This window comes from Ursus arctos, unplaced genomic scaffold, assembly GCF_023065955.2.
Source record: "Ursus arctos isolate Adak ecotype North America unplaced genomic scaffold, UrsArc2.0 scaffold_36, whole genome shotgun sequence".
NCBI lineage: Eukaryota > Metazoa > Chordata > Mammalia > Carnivora > Ursidae > Ursus > Ursus arctos.
The window spans coordinates 11,640,557-11,658,297 of NW_026623050.1; the positions used below are offsets into that span (position 1 = coordinate 11,640,557).

Below are 17,741 nucleotides of genomic sequence, written 5' to 3' on the forward strand. Positions count from 1 at the left end.
AATCTTAAAAAAAAAACAAAAAACAAAAAAACCCAGCTTCAGGGAAGGAAGTGGGCTCACCAGACAAACACATTCTGAGTTGTAACCCGATAGAACTCAGATGGGGTAATGCTGCCATCGTGTGGTTCTCTTCGCTCCCCTCGTCCTACGGCTTCTAGTGCTGTCTCTGTCTGATTTGGCCTTAGTGTTTTCAACTATAGTTTCAAGTATGTCATGATTTTCTGTATGGTCTGAACTTTTGTTTAAACAGTGAGGTGTTTGAAAGTAATCGGTGTGACACGTCTGATAAAGTTTACAACTACACTTTTCTAACTTTTCGAGTCTGATTTTTTTAAAATATTATTTTAAAAATTATTATTATTTTAAGTACAGTCTACCTCTCGACATAGGTCTCAAACTCATGACCCCAAGATCAAGAGCCATATGCTCTACCAACTGAGCCAGCCAGGGACCCTGAATCTTAGTTTGATATTGGGCTTGAGGGCTTTTTTTTTTTTTTCCTCTCCTTTTCCAATCATGTAATCACCCGCACTCAGCAACCTGCTCTAAGAAAAACATTCCAGGCCAAAGATCTCGCTGTGGGCAAGTTCTGTGTTTTTATTCCCCTGAACCTCCACATTGGGCCTCAGCTGGTCTGGGGTGGCCACCTGACCCAAAGGCAGCCAACCCATAGTCCAGTTGCTGAAAAATTAGCCTGGTAGGAAAAACTCTGCCTAAATGAGAACTACAGAGAATCTCACTGGCTTCGTTAATTACTGTCCTGGGAATATGTATTAGAATACTCACTCAGAATCAGCCCCTTAGTCATTGAAGGAGAAATAAGAAGGCCCGGAAGCAGACAGAGAATAGCTGAGTGTTAAGTGAGGAGTAGGGAACCATGAGCTTCCACTTCTAAAAGGGGACAAGGTCATCAGACCCCTCAAAATGCCATGGATCCTAAGCAATTTTCCTGTAGAAGGCTCTTAGGTTGCTGTGGGATTTGAGTGCTGAGCTAAGTTTACTATTTTCCACAGATATCTTACAGTACCCCCTCCCATCTCCTACCTTTCCCATTTCTGAAGTAACCTCAACAAATCTCTATTCATTGCAACTAGAAGCACCTAACATCGTCATCATCTTTCAGGTGGCTGTAGCATGTTATGTTTTTCAAAGTTGTTTTTTTTTAAATTTTATTTATTCATTTATTTGAGAGAGAGAGAGAGAGGAGCAAAGGGAGAAAGAGAGGGAGAAGCAGACTCCCCACTGAGCATGGACACCCCCCCCCCCCCCCGCCAACGACCCAGGGCTTGATCTCGCAACCCTGAGATCATGACCCGAGCCAATATCCAGGGTTGGATGCTTAACCGACCGAGTCCCCCAGGCGCCCCTCAGAGTGTTTTAATATGCACGATCTAATTTAATAATGAGGGTGCTACTTAGGAGTGTATGATCTCCACGCCTGCTCACCCAGGAATTCAAGGAAGAAGACAATGACCGGCACCCAGGCGCAGGCCTGCTGTCAGCCACACATCTGTTCTCATTGCTTCTTGGTTTTTTCTCTTGTTTTGTTCCATTTCTTAGAGTATTTTCATCCCTGGCTGGATTTCTAATCCCAGTATACTTGCAGCTTATTCTCAGGCCTAACATTCAGAGGCCCAGTTCTGCAGAGCATCTGTCGTGTGCCAGGTGCTGCTTTACACTTGTTACCTGTAACAGCGTGGCGGGAGGTCATCCCCGGAACACTGGATTCTTACTGCCGTTTTACAGATGGGGAGGAGTGGTGGAGCTGGATTTGGTTCAGGGAAAAACCCGAAGCTACTGCATTGCAGGGGAATTTTCTTCGGCTGGAGACCCTAGAAACAGATTAAATAATAGAAGGTAAGGGCGTCTGGGAAGCTCACTCAGTTAAGCGTCTGCCTTCGGCTCAGATCACCATCCCTGAGTCATGGGATCGAGTCCTGCATCGGGCTCTCTGGTCAGTGGGGAGCCTGCTTCTTCTTCTCCCTCTGCCCCAACTGCCTGCTCGTCTTCTCTCGCTCTGTCTCAAATAAATAAAATCTTTAAAAAAATAAATAATAGAACTTAAGAGCTTTACCTTAACTTTTTTTTTTTAAGATTTTATTTTATTTATTTGACAGAGAGAGAGACAGCCAGCGAGAGAGGGAACACAAGCAGGGGGAGTGGGAGAGAAAGAAGCAGGCTCCCAGCAGAAGAGACTGACGTGGGGCTCGATCCCAGAACTCCGGGATTACACCCTGAGCCGAAGGCAGACGCTTAACGACTGAGCCACCCAGGCGCCCCTACCTTAACTCTTTTGATGAAACTATACCAATGATAGGGAGTTACACGGATATACCATTTCATCTGCTAGTTCTCTTAATCCGTTCTGATAATATTGGAAGAATGGAAGTGGAGGAGGCCTGAGTTTCTCCATTAGGAGAGAGGCGAGTGGAAAGACTGCACAGAATTCTTTGATTTTCCTGCGAGGCTGTTTTAATTCTAGACCAACGCGAAGCTCCACACCTCTCTGATAGAAACAAGCAACAGAGAGACTGGAACTGGGTGAGACGTGGCTCAGGAGCCTTGCTTGAGATGGTAACGATGCTGGAGTTGACGGAAGCCAAGCCAAGCCACTAGGAGAAACTCCGGAGTGGCCAGGGCATTCCCAGTACGGCTGTTCTGAGACATTCCACCACCACCACCACCCCAGGAAAGCTACCTTTGATGTTGCCGTGCTGAGCCTGCATTTCTGGATCTTCAGCCTGCCTCTCAGCTCTATCTCTTCTGTACTGCAATAGCTCTGGGGGAAGAGCACAGCCAGAGCTGGAGGCCAGGTTTGCTCACTGCAGGACCCTAAGTAATTGAGTTTCCCTTGGGAGTAAGCATGCAGACCTGAGGTGCACCCTGACACTTTTCCAGCATGACTGACCGAGCATAAGACACCTCATGTTCTGTGGCCGTCAAGGAGCATTGGCTTCTGGACTGTTGTTTTCACTTCATAGTGGCACCAGCCTCTCTGTTCAGTGCAGTGGCCACATCCAGGCAAATGAATTTGTCTCGATGAGATGTTCCTGGCTGTTGACTGCCTCATGGTCTGGGCCGCAGACAAACCTTGAGGTCCACAACGTACCGTCTGAGAACAGGGGAGCAGAGAAGAGACTGTTCTGAATGAGGGCAGATGCCCCTTTCCCGTCTGGGTTAAAAGTGTAATGGTAAGGGGAGGAGGTGAGGCACACGAGTCACTTCCATCTCTGCAGTCCCTCCTGGAGTCCTCTTACTCACTGACCCAACCCTTCACTCCCCGAGAGAGCTGACAGACTGAGCAGCAGCTCGGGCCACCTTACGAGTCAGACCTGATATTAAGGATGCAGGCTGGCATTTAAAGCAGGCTGTGTCCCCTCCACCCTGTTCCCGTCGTGGCCATGAGACTATGCCTCACACACCTCTACCTACGGGGACCCGACCTAGGGCCCCAGCTGCCATGCTCGGAGGCCTCTCTGCGTTTGCACGGAGGCAGGCTTCCCACAGCTGCTCCTAGCCAGTGGTCTGCTCCTGGGAGAGATGGGCCTTCCCCTGATGGTCAGCTTTGGCTAAAGGACTCCCGGTTGGCATCACTGAAGCTCTGCTCAGCAGTTTAGGATGCTTCCCCCCCCAGACTTACTTCCTTTTCTTCTTCGTCCCGGCAGACAGTACAAGAAGGAATAAAGAGGTCAGTTGATGGAAGTGGGCATGTGGGAAGGGTATTTTATGTAAGGCCAGAAGACCCACAGAGAATATGTCCCATGAGAATGCACAGGACACACTGCCAAGAGGGGCACCAATGTCACTAAGAAGTTTCGCAGGCCATGGATGGTGGAAATTCTGAGATGTGATTATAAACTAAGCATGTTAGCATATGTGAAGACTGATCGAGGCCAGGAGTGGCACCTAACTGTTGGAAGCCCCAAGGCCAGAATTACCTCACTCACCAGAAGGCCAGGTTGGGGGGCAGTCAGTGGGCTTTGCCCGCAGCGCGTTGTAGTGATGGGTAATGGAGCGTGGTGTCGGTTTTGCATCTGGGGGCAAAATAGGCAGTCAGCAAGCATGCTGCTTAGCATCTGTGACAGGAGTCAGCAAAGGTTTTTGGTAAAGGACTAGGTAGTAAATGTTAGGTGTCGTAGCACAAAAGCAGCCATAGACGCTCTGTCAACAAATGCGTGTAGCTGTGTTTCAAAAACGCTTCCTTTACGCAAACTGGTGGTTGGTTTGATTTGGTTCATGGGCTGTTTACGGATCCCTTATGTATTAAAAAAAAAAAAAGCAGAATTGGAAGAGCAAGAAGCTGAGGGCAGTCACTTCACTTCAAGTCATGATCTCTGCCAGTTCCCTGACTGAGTCAGTTTTGAGACCTGGATCCCACTGACAAGAAGCGGCTGGAGGAAGGGCCCTGCAACACTCTGGCACGTACAGACTGCAGTAATCCCCCCGTCCTTCCTCAAAGGACCCGATGGCCACTTACTTGGGTGACTGTACACTAGGACTGTTGGACAGAAGGTTCTGAGTTGACACTGTTCCAGAGAGACCCAAAGGAGCATCATGGCCTCCTTGGAAGGGGGGCCTATGAGGACAAGGTGAAAAAGGAGGTTGTGCATAAAGTCCAGTTTACGACGGGTCTGCTGGAGCCACAGCTCTGTCCAGTGGCCATACTGCATCTTTTCCTGCCACTGACCCATCGAGCACCATGGGGGGCCAGCCGGCAGGGCTGACGGCACTGGCTTGAACCTTTTGCAACACCCTTTCCTGCTTCAGCTCTGCTCGAAGCTGGCAGCCTTCTGTGTCACCCGATGGGCCAGAAAATATCCCCAGGGTGGGATATGTTGCCTTTAGAACACAAAGAGGTCTGCAAGGCGCTTCCTTCTTTGTGACAGGACGGTACGATGCAGCAGTTTGTCTGTTGTTTCGGATGGGGATATCCCGGAATACCCCCTGACCGCTAGAACTCTAAAAAAGTCACAGAAATGGCCTATTCCTGACTCTTCATAGAGTTTTCTCCCATCCTCTGAAGTGCATGCATTTTATCGAGGCCTGCAGCACTCTAGCCCCTCTGCTCCTCCTCTCCAGTCACTGGATGTCATCAGTGAAATGGGTCAGCGTAACATTCTCTTGGATATCCGAGAGCCCCAGATCTCTCAGACCGTATTACGACAGGAGATTGGAGAGTCAACCCTGAAGCAAACTGTCAATTGAATGTCTGTTTTCCCCGCCCACAGTTTCAGCCAACACTTCGCTCTGGAGGCACAAGCGTCTCATCCACAGGTATGGAATCCCATTTAGCAGAGTGTCCAACCAGGGGCTGTCCTTCAAGTGGAGGAGGGGTAGGAGCGGATCACAACCATGAGATCCTCTGGTTCCGTCTTATACCGCACCACGCAGAGGTAGCTGGTCTGGCAGACCGCTGGAATGGCCTTCTGCACTCACACAGGCGCTCCAGCTCTGAGAGAGCACCCTGAAACGGTGGAGCCTGCCCTTCAGGACATGGCGTGTGTGTTTATTAAGTCAGAGCCCTCTATACAGTGCTGTGTTCTCAGTAAGAAGGATACAAGGCTCTGGAAACCAAGGGCTGGAAGCAGGAATGGCCTAACTTACCGTCATTCTTAATGACCCCCAGGGGATTTGTGCTTCCTTCCCTTGCAACCCTGGGCTCTGCATGGTTGAGGGGCCTGGTCCCCAAAGGGAACGCCCTCGCCAGAGGCACAGCGAAGGACCCATTGAATGAGAAGTTATGGCTGCTGACAGGGCACTTTGGAGATTTGTGTCAGGGACAGGCAGGCAAGAGGGGAGTTGCCACACTAGCGGGAGTAACTGAACCTGATCACCAGGAGCGGGGTGGGGGGCTGCTTTTACACCGTGGGGGCCAGGAGGAGTATGTGTGGAACTCCGGTGATTCATGTGGGCACCTCCGCTACTCCCTTGTCCCGTTATAACTGTGACTAGAACACATGCAGCCACCCAGCCTGAGAAGGGAGGCAATGACTATCAAGTGTTCAAATCAGGAATAAAGGTTGGGTCACACCACTGGGTACGTCCCAAGACCTGCCAAGGTGAGAGCAGAGGCTGAAAGGAGTTTGGAATGGATGTTGGAGAAGGGAGAAGGTGAGTATTCACTGTGGCCTTGGGATCAACTGTGATGATCTTGGGGGACTGTTGTTCCTCCAGTAAATTCCCTCTTCTCAGTTGCTCCTCAGGAGGGAGGCCAGGAGGCCCACGGAGGAGCTGCTTTCTGCACCTCTGTGCAGAAGGAGATCTATGTGCACCGGAGGTGGACTGTGGGGGCCAGGAGACCATGCCTCACAGCTCTCCCAACAACAGGAACACAACCGAACAAAGGCCTCAGCTGCTTCACTCTGAATTCCACCACCACATTTTTGCCAAAGTGTGCTTCCTATGGGCTGCTCCTAGCCAATGCCTGAGCTCAGCAGGGAGACTAAGGCAAGCCCAGGGCCCCTTGTTCAAATTTTATTAAGAATTTCAAGATGGCAACAGCAGAGCATTAAACCAGGTATGGGCCCTGTACAGGTTGCAATCTCATTAAGCTGGCTCTGCCTGGGGGATTATAGGTCTCCCCTAATAGCTGACTTTGGCCTGATGGCTTTGCTGAACCTTCTTTAGACTACACAACTGTCTAGAAAGCTTCCATTCAACCGTTCTTCCCTCTCCTTTTTTAGGGTCAGACTTGCATCGTACTCTGATGGTTATCCCAACTTTCTCCATTTCCCTCCTTTTCTCTCGCAAGAGTTTCCCAATAACATCCTTGCATGTTTAATTCTGTACTGGCATCTGCTTCTCACAATGCCTAGACTAACACAGCCCCTTAATCCTGCTATCCTATCACATATGTACGTAACAAACCCTTCAACATGACTTTGAGGGTTTTCTTCCCAACAATAGGAACAATTTAGGCCCTCTGTCTCCTGGGTCCCAGCTGGATGATACCGCTTACCCACAAAATGACCTGCTTGCAAATGGGCAATACAGGGTCTATAGCGGCTAAGCCTTTTTATTCCATTTTAATCATGACTTCTCTCCTGTTTGACAAGGCTGTATTTTGGGCATGAGGTGGTAGTAGAGGTTAAAACTCCTGGGGGAGAAAGAGACTCCGGATAGAAAAGCGAGAAATCAGTGTCAGGAGAGAGAATGCACATAAGAAAGGACAAAAGTAGAGCATAGGCGAGAGGGAAAACAAGCCTAGAAGTGGTATTTCCTGGAGAAAGACCCTGGGCAGGGCCCCCTTTGGATCTTGGATGTTGGTGGCCCCAGGGCTAATGCCCTTGGCTTTTGGAAAAAAGGCTGCTTGCTTTCACCCACTCACTGCTCTCTTCAGGCACGCAGCAACCTTTTCAGGGTTGTGTCAAATGCCCAACTAAATTTAATAGACTTACCACAAACCAGGCGCCAGTTCCCTCCATTCTTCATGCTGCATCTGGAACCGTGGGAGTCCCCAGGCCCACCAGGGCAATGCTTGTTGCAACTTCATAGCCCCCTAGAGCTCCCTGTGGTGTTCAGAATGTGTAGAAAAGTGGTAAATGGCGAGTATGAGAATTGCTACCCGCTTCAGGGTTCACAAAGGCCTTAGATCACCATACTCTCCCCAAATTCTGAGTTTTTCCTTGAATTACGAGCCCTCCCAGTGCTTATCAAATGTGAATTAAAAAGAACACCGGTGGAAGAGGGACCGAATGTGCTCTCCCTCTGCTTCAGTTGCTACGGTGCTGGCCTTTGACATAGATTTGGTCAGTGGACACTCCCACCGAGGACTCGAATTCTCATTTCCTTTATATTTGTGTCATTTGTCAGGGCAGTGGGAGCATTCTTGGTGCCGCCGGACGGTATTGTGCTTTCTGGGTTTTGATTCTGCAGAGCCATCTTGATTCCTGCCATCATCACTTCTTCATTTTGATGGTTCCGTGAAGCCCCGAGAGCCTTTAAGAGCCCTTTTCTATGTAGGGTATCCAGAGCTTGTTTCCTGCTTGGGACCAAGAGCGCTGATTGAGATAGAACCCTCTGGAGTTGGTGAAGAACGTCCATACACATCAGTGCTTCTGGTCTGAAAAACAACTTCATCTTCTGTGTAACAGATGGGGAAACTAGCTAGCCTGGAGCCCGATAGCAATTTTGGTTATTATTTGATATGCAGCACATTTGGGAGATGTTGGGGCTGCCTTTTAAAAAATGGGCGTAGTACACAATCATTATGCCCTGTCTGCCCACCCTGCTGCGGTTCTGACACCGCCCGGAGGTCTGGCTGGATGAGCACTGTGCAGACGCGGGAGGAACCGTTCCATCCCCAGCCCCCCTAGAGGTCACTGCAGGGTCTCCAAAGCGGACGTCACCTGCCCCCTGCAGCGCTCTCAGCTAGGGTGGGTGTGCTGGGGCTGGAGACTGAGCTTTTTCGCTAGCTGCCCATCCACCCAGGGAAGAACGGGCAGGGACGAGGGTGCGGGCTTGCCGAGGAGCCAAGGAGAGACTGCTATTTAAAGCTGCCCGTTTGCAGGAACAGCCTCTCTACGTGCCCTTCCTTCCCACCGTCCCTTTCTCTTTCGCCAGAGGTCTCTTTCTCTGTTCCATTCCCTATTCCTGCCCATTCCTGTGCTGGCTCTCTCTGCCTGCTCAGGAGTCGGCACGTCTTCCCAGAGCACTGTCAGTTTGCTTTTCCTTCTCTTAAATATTCTTGGATTGGGTTGTGTTCTTTTCAGTGCGAGTCCTTCCTCCCCCCCCCCCCCTTTAGTGATGCTTTTCCTAGATTCCCATCTCTGCAAGTGCACTTTTACTACTTTGCAAGCCCCACAAGTCAGGTTTTGTCAACAGTGTAGGGCCAGGGAGCAGGCACAGGACTTCCGTGACACATAGTAGGCAGGGACTGGGGAGTGGCGGTTGAAAGAGGGATTGCATGAGTGAGTGAGTAAACTCTTAGCCCCCTTCCTGGATGTCTGATGTTACAGTCACTGCTCTTCTTGGAAGGAGAAGGAGGGGTCTTAGGTGAGACAGGATGCCTCCAGCCTTGTTCTTTTTTCTCAAGATTGCCGTAGATATTCTGGGTCTTGTGGTTCCATACAAATTTTAGGATGATTTATTTTTTTGGAAAAATAACGTCATTGAAATTTTTATAAAGATTGCATCGGACCTATAGATTGCTTTGAGTAGTATGGACATTTTAACGACATTAATTCAACTCACGAGCATGAACTATCTTTACATTTGTGTCTTCTTAATTTCTTTCATCAGTATCTTACAGTTTTCAATGTCTTAAACAGCTTAAAATTGTAGTAAGACTTTTGGGACACCCTATATTTATTACACTAAGGTGCTGCTTGATCTGTTTTGCGGAGAACCGCCCATGCACCCTTTGCAACTCCGTTGAAAGAGCACCCAACTGAAAACGTCCAGTCGTGAAAGTAGGATGGCAGACGGTGTGAAGGCCAGAGGCTGAAGCCCGCTGACCCCAGCCTGCTCCCTGAGCTAAGAGAGCGGCTCCAGCGTTTACCGAAGCCAGTCGTTGGGCTACTCCGGGCCGCGGTGGCCTCATCTGTTAAGTGTGAGTAACTGTTTTCCTGGGACGTGCTGGGAACCCGGCAGAAGCACGCCGGGAGGACCCAACCCAAACTGCCCGGCCTTTATCCAGTGCCCGGCCTCCGCTTTGCCCCTCCCAGTTACGCGGCACCGCCCGGAGGGGGTGGGGCAGGAGGGCGTGGGGGAAGGGGGGCGGGCGTAACAGGTGGCCCCCTTGCCCTCCGCTGACACGCGCGAGGACGCCGCCGCCCTCCGGAGAGCGCTAGGCGTAGGGGCCAGGGTGCCGCGGCGGGCAGCGCCCCGGGCCGGCCGGACCCGCGTCCCTGGCTCTGTCCTCCGGGCGCACTCCAAGCCCGGGTGCCGTCTGCACTTGGCCTCGGGGTCGGGCTGGGGCGCCAGGCGGGGCAGCGGCACAACCTTTCCGGACCTTTCCTGGGGGGAGCCCCACTGTCCCCGCCTCTAGCATCCGCCCGGGGGCCGGGCAGGCGGGCGGGCGGGGCCCCAGCCGAGGCGGCGAGCGGGGCAGGGAGCAGCAGCTTTTGCTGCGCCAACACTGTGGCCGGAAGCTCCGCTCGCCCCTGGGTAAGAGGCCTCCGGCGGCCGATCTCGGGCCCTCGGCCAGGGGAGGGGGACCGGGCGGGGACAGAGGTCACGCCAGAGGCTGGTTGTTGGGCCACTCTGCCCACGCAGCTGGGACTGTGCGCGTACCATCGCGCTTCACCCTCCTTGCTCACGCGCGACACCCGCAGCTCTTGCTGCCCTAGTCTGGAGCTTGGCCGTGGGGGCTCGTGCTTCCTTCCCGGAGTGTCGGGTTTCGGGGGCGCGGAGAGGCCAACCTGAGAGGAGCGGTTGAAAACCGAAGTATCCGTGGTCTTGGTGTGTGGGAATTTCTGACGCGTTCCACTTGTTGAATATGTCACTTAGCGCCGTCCCGGGACGCGAGTTAAGTGCTCGGTCTCAGGGATCGGAGGTTGACACCAGCCCATCTGCCCGCAGTGGGGACCCAGTTATGCACTGACGCCGCGCGTCGGACAGAGGGGGACACTCGAGGAATCAGCTTCGGCTGGAGCAAGCAGAGGAAAGCATTTAGGGCACGTGCTGAACGGGAATTGGTGGAAAGGAGAGAAAGAATTCTCTGGTGGAATTGGGGCTCTTATCGTTTGCTCTTCTCTCTTAATTATGAAAATCCCCACCTCGCTTCGTGCTCAAAGACATAGTGAGGAGAGCTGGGCTTCTCGTTGTATAATGTAGGGTTCTGACCCGTTTCTGTGCCACGTACCCCTTCGGCAGGCCGTTCTGGGGAGACTGAGGATGCCTTCTCAGAACAATACTTTTAAAGCTATAAAATAGAAGGCTGAATATTATAAAGGAAACTATTCCAAAGCACATATCAAAATATTAAAAGAATTTATAATGTAGTGTATGTGCTTTAAAGAAAGCCTAATGCTTTAAAGATCAGCAGCTGATCTAATAGCTACCATAATTTTGAAGTAGTAATGCAGGTAAACAGTATTTCAAGATATAGGCAACACCTGTGATACAAGAACACAGCTGTGCTGTTTTTAAAAAGATTTTATTTATTTGAGAGAGAGACGGAGAACAGGAGAGAGAGAGAGAGAGCAGAAGCAGGGTGGAGGGGCAGAGGGAGAAGCAGACTTCCCACTGAGAAGGGAGCCGGAGGCAGGGCTGGAGGCCCAGAATGGTGACCTGAGCCAAAGGCAGATGCCTAACTGACTGAGCCACCCAGGTGCCCCACCGCCTGTGATTTCTATTGGTGGCAATCATAGGTACTACTAATACGGCTGTGATTTTTGCCTATATGTATAATTGAAGAAAATGTTAAATTTCAGTTAGAGATTAGTGAAAATAAAGATGTGATTTTTTTTTTTCCATTCAAGTTCACAGGCCTCAGGTTAAGATCCTGCAGAGTGGAAAGGGCACTCCCAGAGGTCAGGTGACATGGCTGTGGTCTTGACACTTCCACTGACTAGCAGCATGATCTTGGCTTTTGAACTTCTTTCCACCTTAGCTTTTTCATTGCACAGTGGAGATAATTGTGTCTTCCCATCTATTTAAGTACCTAGCACCATACCTGGCACCGAGGTGTGAAATAAATACCATTTATTAGAACCTGTCTCCCTCCCTCAAGCTTATGGCCATCATCGTTGGTATCCCCAGTCCTGGTATATGGAAGGTGCTCAATAAATCTTTATTGAATGAATAAGTGGGTTGGAGAGGGTTGCTTATGATTACATCTAAAAAACCCGAAATTCATTAAGGAGACAGCTGGTGATTTGAGATATGACTATTTAAAATTTGGGCGTTTTTTTTTTTTTTTAACGGGCTAAACAAATATATTAACACATCTGGAGTTGGAGTGTTTGAGATGTCAGGGCTGATAGGTTGTGTGAGTGGGTCTGTGTGGCTGGTGTTCTGCCAGAGAAAATGAAATTGGATGTTGTTGGGAAACCAGGATTCCTCTGCAGAACGGTTTCTCTTCCATCTTTCCTGTGTCTAGGCTTGTTAATCTGATATGTTGTAACACAGGAAATGTCTAATAGGGAATGGAGACAGACTCATGATGAGGCATTTTTGGGCATAGATGCACATTTCTTTTTCCTCTTTTCTTCTTACCTTTCCCTGCCCCACCACCCACTATGTAACTCCTCTCTGACCCTGAAGACTTGGTACATAGCAGCAGTGGGGGGAAGTTGCTAGAAGCTGCCCAGACTAGGCTTGAAGCCAACTAGTTCTTTTTTTTTTTTTTAAGATTTTATTTATTTACTTAAGGGAGGGTGGGGGAGAGAGAGCCTGCCCATGAGCAGGGGAGGGGCAGAGGGAGAGGGACAAGCAGATTCCCCACTCAGGGAAGCCTGAGGTGGGGCGCTCTATCCTAGGACCTGAAGATCATGACCTGAGCCAAAGTCAGACGCTTAACCGACTGAGCCACCCATGTGCTCCCTAACTAGTTGCTGCTTAATTCCCAGCCTTAAAAGTCTGTGTAATCCAACAAATGTGGATGGTAACAGGAAGATGAAAAGCAGGTCCAGCCCGCCAGCCCTGAGGTTTATTTTGTAAAAGTGCTAAATTGGGGGCAGCAAGATGGGAAGAGAACTTTGAAAGGAGTAGGAAATTTAGAACACACTGGGGCTAATGGTGTTATGGATTGAATTGTGTCCCCTCAAAATTCATATGTTGAGGCCCTAATCCCCAGTGCCTTGGAATGTGACTATATTTGGAAATAGGGCCCTTAAAAAGGTAATTAAGATTAAATGAGATCATAGGGTGGGGCCTAATCCAATATGACTGATGTTCTTAGAAGAGGAAGAGACAGCAGGGGCAGGCCTGGTTATACCTTTGTCATTCTGTGCTGCAATAATTCACAGCTCAGATCAATCTAAGGAGTTAGGAGAACAAGTATTCCCATTTGAGTACCTGCGTGTGAACCTGCATTTCCCTTTCCCCCTCATTTAGAAGATCACAGTGTTTTAGAAAAGGAAGGGACCTTTGAAGACTCCCAGTCCAGTCCTTTATCCATTGCTGAAGACAGCATGGCCCAGAATGGTTAAGGATGAGCACTGCCTGGCACTGCCTGGAATGTGGACCGAGGCTTCTGACTCCCTGACTCCTGACACACCCTCAGACAAAGCTTCACCAGGAAGGGGAACTGCGTCATTTGGTTAGACATAGGACAGACATGAGCTTAGGCGACCTGGCACGCCTGCTACCTAGCCTACCCCTCCCATTAAAGGATTGAGTTTGGCATCTCTTCAATCATGTTTAAACAACAGATATATAACTTGTAATTAGAGTCTTTTCTCATTGTGTTAAGACCTCACACACTAGATTCCAGGGGATAATATGCCTGATTAATTGGCCAGTCCTTGTTTATAATGAAATTCTACCCTTCAGAGCCTTCTTGTATGGGAGACTGAGCAGGAAGCCCAGCACTCCTGAGCCTGATGAGTAATTTTATTGTGATCATTTAACAGATTGAGCCTAAGCCAACCCCCTCTGTGTGACTGGGAACAAATTAATTCCTCATCAGGCCTCCCTCTCCAGTGTGTCCTGTTCTGCGGTCTGGGGTTGGGCACACATAGGCATATGCAGACGTTGAAAGGAAGCCTGCAGTATACTTGACTAGAGGCCAACTGTGAATGATGGACTTGAAGGAGAGCTAAGCTGTTGATTATTCACACACCGGAACATGGGTGGTCACACTCTCATTGGCTAACGCAAGCAGAAAAGCAAGGCGCCCCCCCCCCCCCGCCCATATTACTCAATCAAAACCACTAACTTTCAGTTGAAATAATCCAATTGACTGACTTATTTCTTCCTTTTCCAAAGTCGGAGTGCAAGCATTTTCCTTCGGTAAGTAGAATTTTTGTTTTCCGCTTAGCTAATGTATGGCTTGATGAAATTGTCAGTCCCTCCCTCATTATAAGGCGTTCTCGATTGTAAAATGAGTGTAGGCTAGGAAACCTGGTAGGAACTTTCTTAGCAGCAAAGGGGACCGCTGTTTCATTGCCAAGTTCTCACTGATAACACTATCAGTAACTCTTCAAAGATATTTCTTATGCTTTGTTCCTAAAGAGGGAACTAACGAACCCCAATGTGCTCTAACCCCTGAATCATCAGGGAGCATTACATGATATTTGTTTCCTGAATGATTTTCTCTCGGTCCACCACCAGGGCTTTGGCTCCATGGCTTAATACTTAATGTTAAAATATTAAAATATTTAATTTTTATAACAGCTCTGTAGAGTTCTACCATGGCCCTGCAGCCCTAAACGAAGATTGCTCAATTTTGTTTATTTGCTAACAATATAGTAATCCAGTTCCCGAACACACAGGTGGTGACAGCGCTACCATTACTCAAGAGGAGGTGTGCCAAGAGGCAGGGCGCCACCAACATTTGTCCTCGCAGAACACCACTCGCTGGGCTTTTAGGGGGGGTGGTTTCCTTCTCTCCCACCCTGCTTTGGACCTTGACTGTACCCTGAGTAATCCGACACTGTTACTTACACCCTGTCTTCATTATATCCACCTGAGCAAGGTCCTCGTTCACATTCTTCCTTCTTTGTCCCCTGTCGCTAATGTGTCACGCAAATTTCCATTCGGCACGTGTTTTGTATTTACACCTTCATCTCTGTTCACCTTGTCTATTCCAAGCCCTCACTGCTGCCTGAGTTTCTGAAACAGCCACTTAGTGGGGGCTTGTATCCCTGGTTTCCTGGTAAAACAGACGGACTGTTCTTTTTCACTGTGGTCCCCACAGCATCTGACATGATGCTTGGTGCAGAGCAAACACTCGGAAATGCTGAACTCAACTAAATTGCTCCAATTCATCCTCTGTACTTCCCGCAGGGGATCTTCTCAGGCATCGGGAACTTCCAGGGACTCACTGCCATTAGCAGGGACCGTGAGTTCAAATGCACGCCCGGGCAGGGCAGGTGGCACAAATGAGTAATGTAGACTGGGTGGGGCTGGGGTGAACTGGAACCCGTGACTGCTCAGCTCCAGCTGAGGGCTGATACAGGAGAACGTGGGCCTCGTATTATCCGGCCAAGAATTTGGAATTTTTTTGGGTTAGATAGCCAAAATTTTTAATGTTGGTGCTAATGAAAAATGTAAGAAAACTATGAGCCAGAACACAGCTCTGGTCTGCGTTTGGCCTGCGGATTGCTGCCCTGTGACCTGTGACCCTTAGATAGAACGGCAGTTGTCTGGGGTTAAGCTCCCAGCCCAAGCTTCAGCTCCATAAGCTTCTCCGATCATTTCTCCCTTCCCAGGGGACACTCGTCTGCTGTGGGTTGCCCTCCTCCTTGCCCACAGTTACGTGATGCTCACTGTAGGTGATTCTGCTTCCCAAACCTCAAACCTAACTCCCCAAAACTAACCCACACAGGCCCTTACCTTGCCTGTCCTGTTGCCTGTTTCACATACTTCCTCTCTCTTCTGCTGCCTAGATGTCAACTTTGACTTTTATCCCAGGGTGCCCTTCCCACCTCTCCGTCAATCATTCTCTTTCCTCTTCTCATTCTTATCTGAATCTTTATTTGCATTTCTAATGCCAGCACCTGATCTGGACCTTATCACTCACACCCAGACCACTGTGCTGGTCTCCAAACTTGACTTCCAGAACTGGTTTGACTCTCCTATCTAAGGTGCTCCCTGAGGGGCGCCTGGGTGGTTCGTCAGTTGAGCGTCCGAGTCTTGATTTCGGCTCAGGTCGTGATCTCAGGCTTGTGGGACTGAGCCCTGGGTCAGGCTCTGCCCTGAGCACGGAGTCTGCTTGTCCCTGTCCCTCTGCTCCTCCTCCTGCTTGCGCTCTCTCCCAGATAGATACATAGATACATAAAGAGAGAAATAAATCTTTTTAAAAAATTGCTCCCTGATACCAATTTCATTTTCTCAAAACTATTCCCTCTGTCTGTCACTTCGCAAAGCTGATTTTCAGTAGAAAGCCTCCGTTCCCTAGTATGGCCCTTCGGAATTGGGCTGTAGTATTTCTTTCTTGTCTACTCTTCTACTCCTCTGAACAGGGGCCAAATCTGGTTGGCCTTCCATTGCCCAAACACGTTCTGGGCCTTTCCACCTTATCAGCCAGGGTCTCTGGGAAGCAGTCGGCACATTCAAACATGTTATTAAGAAGGGTTTAATACAATAACTATTTACAAAGGTGTGGGCAAGGTTAAGAGAAACCAACGAGAGTGGTGAACCGATTGTATCGATGGGAGGCCTGCAAAAGCAAACAGGGCATGATTACCAGAACCCTGAGAGGAGCGCCCGGCTGCCGCAGTCGGTTAAGCATCTGCCTTTGGCTCAGGCCATGATCTCGGGGTCCTGGGATCGAGCCCCGAGTCAGCGGGCTCCCTGCTCCGTAGGGAGTCTGCTGCTCCCTCTCCCTGATGCTCATGCTCTGTCCCTCCCTCACTCCCTCAAATAAATAAAATCTTAAAAAATCCCTGAAGAAAGAGTTGTAGCTGAGGGCCACCCCATAAGAGTTAAGGCTTTCAGATGAGCAGGGGAGTTGATGCCGACCCCCCAGGTCAGCTCTCAGGGCTCAGAGCAGGGCAGAGAAAGCTGCGGTGAGATGCATGGGGCAGTCACCATCTCTGATTCATCCACTTGTTCTCTTCCTTTCTCTTGGTGCATCTCCGCTTGTCAACAGCTGCCAGTCTCCTGCTCGGCTTCTGTTTCGCCAACCTTTCACTGATTACTCTTTCTCTCATGAGAACACCTCAGGTGTTTGGCTCGTATTGATTACGTTGCACTTTACTCTGTTGCTAACGGGGAAAGTTAGAAGTATGCGCATCATTCTCTCAGTAGCTCGAGAAGGGGCACATCCTAGAACTTTGTGTTTTCCTCCACACTCTGTACATTTTTTTTGGAATGAATTAAGTCCCATAAATCTGTTCATCCTTTAATTCATGTTTTAAAGCAAATAGGACTGCTGTGGTCTGAATGTTCGTACTCCCTCCAATATTCATCTGTTGAACTCCTACCCCCCCAAGGTAATGGTATTAGTTGGTGGAGTCTTTGGGAGGTGATGAAGTCGTGAGCCTTCGTGAATGGGATTATTGCCTTACAAAAGAGGGTCCAGAGAGATCCAGAGCCAATTCTAACAGGGGAGGACACAGGAAAGAGGCCCTCAGCTGACCATGCTGGTGCCTTGACCTTGGACTTTCCAGCCTCCAGAACTGTGAGAAGTAAGTTTCTATTTATATCTGTGGCATTTTATAGTAGCATGGACGGACTAAGACAATTACTGAGATCCTTCGTTGTGGCAGGCACTGTGCTAGGTGCTGAGACTAACACGGTGAGCATGTCACATGGGATCCTCGCACTGACAGAACTTACTTTCCAGGGAGAATGGACTACATGGTGCTCCCTTGTCCCCCCATGACTATACCGTCCTGAAATACCCTGAACTCAGCCATGGCCCGACGTCCAGTCTAGGTCGCACTTGCTCTATTCCCTCCAGCTCAAGCCGATTCTATAAATTGTGTTACCTTCCTTGCCCTTCTTGGAACTTTCTTGTGATCACTCAGTTATTTGTTGGCATTTTGATGCATCTCTTTTCCCAGAGAGATTGAAACCTCTTGGTGGTTTTGGACTCTGGTTCTAGATTCCGGCTGTGTCTATCCCCACTGGACTGTTCCTGTCATCCCTGGGATGGTCAAGATGGTGGTAGCAGGCAGAAAACCTCTGTA

The 17,741-nt window shown here is 49.6% G+C and overlaps 1 protein-coding gene across 7 annotated transcripts in view; it reads left to right on the forward strand.

Annotated features, from left to right (window-relative positions):
* The first annotated feature begins 490 nt into the window (after nt 1–490).
* The window catches only part of SQOR (sulfide quinone oxidoreductase), a 53,864-nt gene continuing 36,613 nt past the window's right edge, over nt 491–17,741 (forward strand). The window contains exons 1-4 of one of the 7 annotated variants that reach the window (XM_048218954.2): nt 2,123–3,688; nt 5,229–5,274; nt 6,193–6,517; nt 9,320–9,550. The gene's annotated coding sequence lies outside the window, so the exon portion shown is untranslated. Of the gene's footprint in view, nt 5,275–6,192; nt 6,518–9,319; nt 9,551–9,999; nt 10,108–13,877; nt 13,897–17,004; nt 17,238–17,741 lie in introns of those variants that run through there. The other 6 variants (XM_048218946.2, XM_048218947.2, XM_026518415.4 and 3 more) reach the window with 6 other exon arrangements.